General features: G+C 39.1%; 1 long non-coding RNA gene across 1 annotated transcript; it reads right to left on the bottom strand.

The window, feature by feature from the left end:
• Positions 1-222: 222 nt before the first annotated feature.
• Positions 223-3,558, bottom strand: LOC148187742 (uncharacterized). The gene is made up of 6 exons (XR_015778405.1): positions 3,161-3,558; positions 2,878-3,079; positions 2,444-2,652; positions 1,801-2,342; positions 1,451-1,613; positions 223-724 (listed from the first exon to the last, which is right to left on the bottom strand). It is a non-coding gene; the product is annotated as an uncharacterized LOC148187742 (long non-coding RNA).
• Between the last annotated feature and the right edge of the window lie 3,186 nt (positions 3,559-6,744).

Genomic DNA, 6,744 nt, shown 5'->3' on the forward strand with positions numbered 1-6,744 from the left:
AAGATAGAAATTCTTTCAAGACACCAGAGGAAGATTTAACACTATAATTTTATATAATCTGCACTGCCAGCTAATTGATATTTGACTCATCTCATAAATGTGAAAACACGGATGAAGCATTTAAAAAAATTGAAAAGCTAAGCTACATATACCTTAAAAGTTACTATACTGAAAGATTTTTGAAACAACAAAAAAAAAACCAATATCTCCTATTTCCAAGAATTTATTCACCTTAAAGCAGTGAAAGAGAGCCAAAGGAAAAGACTTAACTCTTAAAAATGCCCCAATTTCTTCCCCGTGAAAATGTAACAATTTAAAGACATTTTAAGGACTACTGCATTTCCTTGTTCGGACTGAACGAACAGGGTTTTCCACACAATCATTTCTTTGTGGCAGAATGACACAAATATATTTTTGGAGCTGGATTGTTCATTCTCAGCACTATTGGACTTGAAACCGTTATTCACAGCCACTTAGGCCAGAGACGGTGCAGCAAAACACAACAACATCTTCAAATGTAGGCACAGGCATGAACACGAGTAATACGCAATAAAACTAACAATTTCGGAACATCATCACATGCCATACATATTACTGTGTTTAGTCCATTTTTAGACATTGTGGTAAGTTCTTAAAGGTGAGGACTCTCAGATTCACGTGAAGACGGGATGTGTTTTTCTTCTCCACTTTAGCACCCCTCTCTGTGTTGATGGAGAAGAAACACCTTGGGAAATAGAAAAAAAACAAGTATTTATAATAAAATAGTTTCATTAACAGCAAAAAATGAAAAAGGTTTCATTATTATTATTTTTAGGTCTACCACCAAAACCCCTCTTTGGAGGAGAAAATATATTTATTTATATATGTATCTTTTCAAATTAGCAGCCAATGAAGGAAAAGAAAAGTGGCATTACTAATAATAATAGTTATTAGAGTAACAATATTTATTAAAGAGAAGAAGAAGAAAGCTAGAAACTAGTGTTATTTTTCCTTCAGCCACCCTGAATGGCTTAGAGAAAATGCATGACGTGTTAATTCCACATGATGTGTGAAAGGACCTTTCTTTTGTTTTGATAGTTTATGGCTGCTATAATTGGTGTAATTTTAGGGGATATTTATTTTGGCAGGCCTACTGGTTTTGAAGGCCTGTTTTCTTTAAAAGTAACCAACAATTTTTGAAAGATAGAGAAAAAAATGCCAAAAAAATGTAAAGTGAGGGGAGACAAAATAAAACAAATAAATAAAAAATCAACTCTGTGAAATAAAATTGAATATATGCTAATTTTTTCTTATATGCAGACCTGGTATGACTAAGGAGAAATCTGGACCCAGTAGCTGGAGCAGTTAAGAACCACTGCCTTAACCACTAAGTCATTGTAACGCCCACTTAAGATTGGTTTCAATGAGCTAAAATGAAAATGTTAGATAAAGCCAATCCAAAACAACACACCTCTGCAGAAACTCCAGTGTTGACGCTAGCTCTGATGGGTAATGGATGTTGAAGCAATGATAGCTCGCAAACATCATGCACATGGCAGAAGCGAAGGAGGGGTCGTGTACGGTGTTGCGATCCACACACAGCATGAACCGACCTGAAGAATAGCAGGATTGTCCTAAAAGAACAAACAACAAAAACATTATTCCAACAAAATATAAACAAGACTCGTCATCCTGAAACATTTCACAAAACAATTTCAGCATATGTGTTTTTTTTGTAATTTTCGAGGTAAGACCTTAAGCGCTTACAGTAATAAGTTAGTTACTTAGTTAGTAGAAGGTCAACCTCATTAGAGGTCTTACCTCATCTGGATTTCTATCACTTTGCTGAGACATCATCTTCAGGTCCTCTCAGGGTCTCTCCAAGGGGCAGGAATTTTAGATCCCAGTTGATGCACCCATAAGTGTCTTGAATTGCTGCTCTCTGTTCTGGAGGGACCTCGTCTGTTATTTTCAGACATTTCAGAAAGCCCATTTTGCAACTGCTTGACTACAGCGTGAGCCTTGGCCCTATCACGTCTCCCTCCATTACATCTTGCAGGGATTTTGGATATCTTGCCACCATCTTTTTTGCAACATCAGTGGAGTGTCTTTTCTTTATGCAGGAACTTTTTCGCACCATTTCGCACACCATCATTTGTGGACTTGGTTGTTTTCCTCTCTCCAGTGACTGCAACAGCTCCTCTGGGAACTTGTTCCACAGTATCTCAAAGGTATCCACCCAGTTGATATCAGGGCTTTGGCAGCTGTTGGAAGAGGTTGAGGATGAACTGCTGGGTGAAAGAAGAATGTAGGAGGTCCTGGTGATTCACCAACAGATAAGCTGCTGTTTCCAGGTGTCTGGCCTACAAAAACATACACACATACCCACATATACAAAAAAGTTATCAAAAACACATGTGAATGTTACATTTCTAACTGATCTTTCATTCAATACTTTACTTACTTCTCAGCTTTCAAGCAGCAAGGACTTTTTGGGGTTTGAATTGGCCTCAACACTGACAGCAAATCAGCTTCCTCTATAAACCTAAAGTCATCATATGTCTCCACCCCAAGAGAATGTAACATCTCTTCTAGAATATCTTTTGTCATCTCAGAAAGGCCAGGCAAGACCTCGGTGATGGCAGTGCGTAGAAATGTTCAGGTCAGGCATTTCTGAAATCAAAGTCATGAAAAACACCAGTTTTTAACATTTGAAATTCAAGAAGATGCAGTATGTCCCATTAATAATCAACACTATGGCGGGTCTAATGTGTCCAGCCACAGTCTCAATGTATGGAGCTTAACTGTTTATCAGGAGCAATAATCAAATACATACACCGTCGTGTTATTTACAGTGCAGCAGAGGCAGAGACGTGCAGCAGGTGAAACACGACTTACTTCACAGACATGACCGGACTGTCCGCTGTCCTCCTGCATCTGGAGGGTCGGCTACAGACCCCCTGTCAGGCGCAAGACTCCCTCCTGCAAAGGCCAAGGTCCTCGGGTGTTTAGTCCACACGCCGCCCCGGCTCCCTCCTCTACCCGGCCGTCTGCTTGTAGTATCAGTTGTGGGGGTGATTTCTTCACGCTCTCAAAATACCTGTATCAACACAGACAACATGTCAGTGAGCTTGTACAGCGACAAATTTAAAAAGGCTAAGCAGCTAGCTTACAGACTTACCTTATATCTGACTGTAGAAGCTAATGTGCTAGCTAACGTTAGCTAAACAATTTAATATGAGGCTAATGCTAACGTCCGTTCAGAAACAACGTTACCGGCATCACGCAGACTGCTTTTTTGTAAATACGCAGCTAGTGTAATAAAGACCGTGTCTCTAGCTGAAATATAGTCGTAAACAGGTAAAATGAAATACGCTTTTTCTGGTTTTATTGCTGATACTTCGTTCTTATCGTTACGTTCGCCATGTCGTCCCTCTGGCCTCAGCGGTTGCCGTAGTTACGAGTTTGCGCGTGCATGAAGGCCTCCTCTGCAGGGGAGGGGCGAGTGCGCTGAAATACTCTCAAAGGCCTCTGGGAGAGGCTGCGGAGCATAACAGAGCCATGCTGTAGCTGTAGTGTGGAGGCAGATCCACCCTGACACACTGCTGCATCCGGTCACAGAAAATGAAAAAAAAACAAAAAAAAAAAAACGAGCCTTTTTTTGTTTCTAAATACAAAATGAAAATCAAACCATTTTTGTAAATTTCGCTTATCCCTTTTGACCATGAAAAAGAAAAACGCCTTTTATTTCAATTTTAATTTTGCATTTTAAAACGAAAATCCAATAACCATTCGTATTTTTTTCCTTTTTTTAATACCCGTTTTTGAAAGGAAAAAGACCAAAAGATACATGGACCCAGTTTTCTTGTGTTTAAATTAAAGTTATCTGTTAATTCTACAAAAGAAATATGATTATGTCAACACTTTCTTACTGCAAAATTAATTACTTTTTTGGTTCAGTGCTTTACAATATATTACTGTAAATTGAACACTGTTTCATTGTTTTTCTATTCATAGTTTTATGGTGTGGTGATTTTACAAGTGTTATCTCCCAGATGGCCACCAATGTCATTAGATCTCATTAGGTCTAAAACCAATGTTAGTATAATGTAGACTGTGAATAACAGATGATGTTGATATTTTGTTGGTTTTAATTTGTGTTGTCCTTTTTTCGTCCCTTTTTTAGTGATTTTAGTCATGGTGTGTGGAGACCGAAACCCAACGTCTGCAAAACATCATAATGTTGTTGTCCATGCACCAATGCACCATGCAAAATTTGAACGTTGTTAGAGATTTCAAATAATAATCCTATCGTTGGAAACTCACGCCAAAACAATCTAAACTGATAAAAAGCATGACAGGTTAGAACAAAAATATGTATTTTTGATTGGGGTGGTGGGAGTGTGAACTGTCCCTTTAAACTATTATTGTACCCACCAAGTTAAGTGCCTAAATTTGGAAAGTAGTTGCTCAAAAGAAGTCTGACAGGGCAAAAAGTGACTAGTTAAAGGGACAGTTCACCCAAATTATAAGTGAATCAAATGGAATTTCATTTGCATGGAATGAAAGATTACATTTTAACAACGACCATGCTATAGTGGTACTTTGTGCCAAATGCTAACAATGACAATTTTAGTATACTGGTGTTTAGCAGGTAAATGTTTACTATGGGAATGTCATAATTGACAATGTCCCTTAGGAGACTTGGGATGACTTTCTACTGACTGGCTCTTTACAGAGAATTTGCTGTTTGATTTTTTTAAAGAATGTAGTCCTGGTGCTGTTATCACCACAAATAAAATTCCTTCCAAGTTCTTTTTTTCCCTGCAATCTCAGAGACAGTTATCTGAAAACTTCAGCACAAAGCACCACAAGCCCAAAGTATGCCTGGCCAGAAACCACTACAGATAAGTAAAAAGAATTTTTTTTTTTGTATTTTATTTGGGTCAACTGACCGTTTGAGCGGGAAGAGTATCAATAGCATTGCGGTCAGGTCGAAACTTAACATGGAGCTAAAACAAAGAATCAAATAGCAAAAGTCAAAACAGTTCCGTGGTTTTGTTTTAGTTTCATGTTTCCTGTGAAAACATCTGTGCATGATGCTCGATTGTACCGCTGACATGCAGACAAACAAATAGTTTGAGGCCTAAAAGTGATCCTGACTTACTATGAGTCTTTTTCTTAACTTTATTGCTTTATTTTTGTTGTTTGTTCCAGTCAGTCCTACATTCTGTCTTCCTGATGTCCAACTGTGTGTTTTTGTTGGTCCGACAGCCCTCTTTACTCAGCCCAAGCCTCATGTTGGTCCAAACATCTGTGCTGAAATAATCTTAATGAAGCAGGTTATATATTGGTTTCGTTATACAACAACTCGCCACACTCGTCAAGACAAAATACATCAATTATCCGTCCACATGTCAACACAGAACCATTTAAAGAAGCACAATAGGGTCTTGAATTCCTTCTCATTTGAGGTTTTTCCTTTTGTTCTCGGTGGTCAGAGGGTTTTATTGTTGGAAAAAGACAAGACCGCTCAGGATGCAAAAAGGGACCAAAACAACATTTGCTGAAGCTTTGTTCGAGTTTCACTGCTGAATCGAATGTTTGATCCAACTTGTCCGCTAATTTCCCGATTATGAGTCAGCAGTGAGGCCATGCAAGTGAATCAGTGTAGTGTGTGTGTGTGAGTGGGAGTAGTACGCGTTGGTGTGAGTCCTGTGGTCGAGAGTATGACTCAGGGGCAACTCATGAGTCTGTGTGTGTGTGTGTGTGTGAGAGAGAGAAAGAGAAAGAGAGAGAGAGGAGGGAGAGTGAGAGGGGTGTGTTGGGAAGGTAACCGGTGATTGGCCAGTTTTCACCAGCGAGCCAGAGACTGTGCAGACACTGACCACCACACAGTCAGATTATTCCTTTAGCCAAGTGGCATTAGTCTTTCAGAAAACAATGGGCCGCACTAACATGTATAATATTCTCTCACAAGACACCATATGACGATCAAATGATGGCGATTTAGAAGGGGGAAATGAAAGTAAAACCTCTTTACATTATGTGTCATTGTATATATGTTCCAGTAAAAGAGGGATTTTTCTTTTTTTTAATAAAGGGGGATTCAGACCGAATGGTTTCCTGTAACTTTAGAATTATTACTCCCTAGGTATATCAACCTTTTCCAGGAAAACTGGACTTCCTCACCACAAATTAAGTTTGGTATAAAACAGAACTGTAGCCAGTTAGTCATAACTTTTGTATTTATCATGCTATGTGTTCACATTTCTTACCAGAATAACACCAACATCTTTTCATGGCAAAAAAAACGTAGTGACTATGAGGCAGAGAATTGTTTAAACATTTTTTTCTGCATATGCTTTTACCATCTGCATGAAGTGTCTGCATGAAGTGTCATCTTTATAGTGCTTACCTGAACTTTTATTTTATGCATGAGCAGGCAAGGAAAATCCATCTCATGCAGCCATATCGCTGTGTTGTTTAGGTGGGATCAGAATTGGAAGTATTGTGCGTGGACATTTTGTTATGTTAGGACATCTGCCGAGTCCTGCTCCACACTTGAATTTAGGCATGCATGTTGGACCACCTGTGTAGGTTTAGTTTGACTTTAAACACACCTTTATTTGCACTTATGCTAAAAAAGGTTTTGCACCACAGCTGAACTGTCAGTGTCAGAACCCATCGGCAGGAGGGGCCGCAAAACCTGGCAGAACCTCGATGCGGGCTGCAGATGCTCGCCATCAGCTAAACGTGGGTGGA

Source organism: Plectropomus leopardus, chromosome 13, assembly GCF_026936395.1.
Source record: "Plectropomus leopardus strain MGB_pleo_1.0 chromosome 13, ASM2693639v1, whole genome shotgun sequence".
NCBI classification, from domain to species: domain Eukaryota; kingdom Metazoa; phylum Chordata; class Actinopteri; order Perciformes; family Serranidae; genus Plectropomus; species Plectropomus leopardus.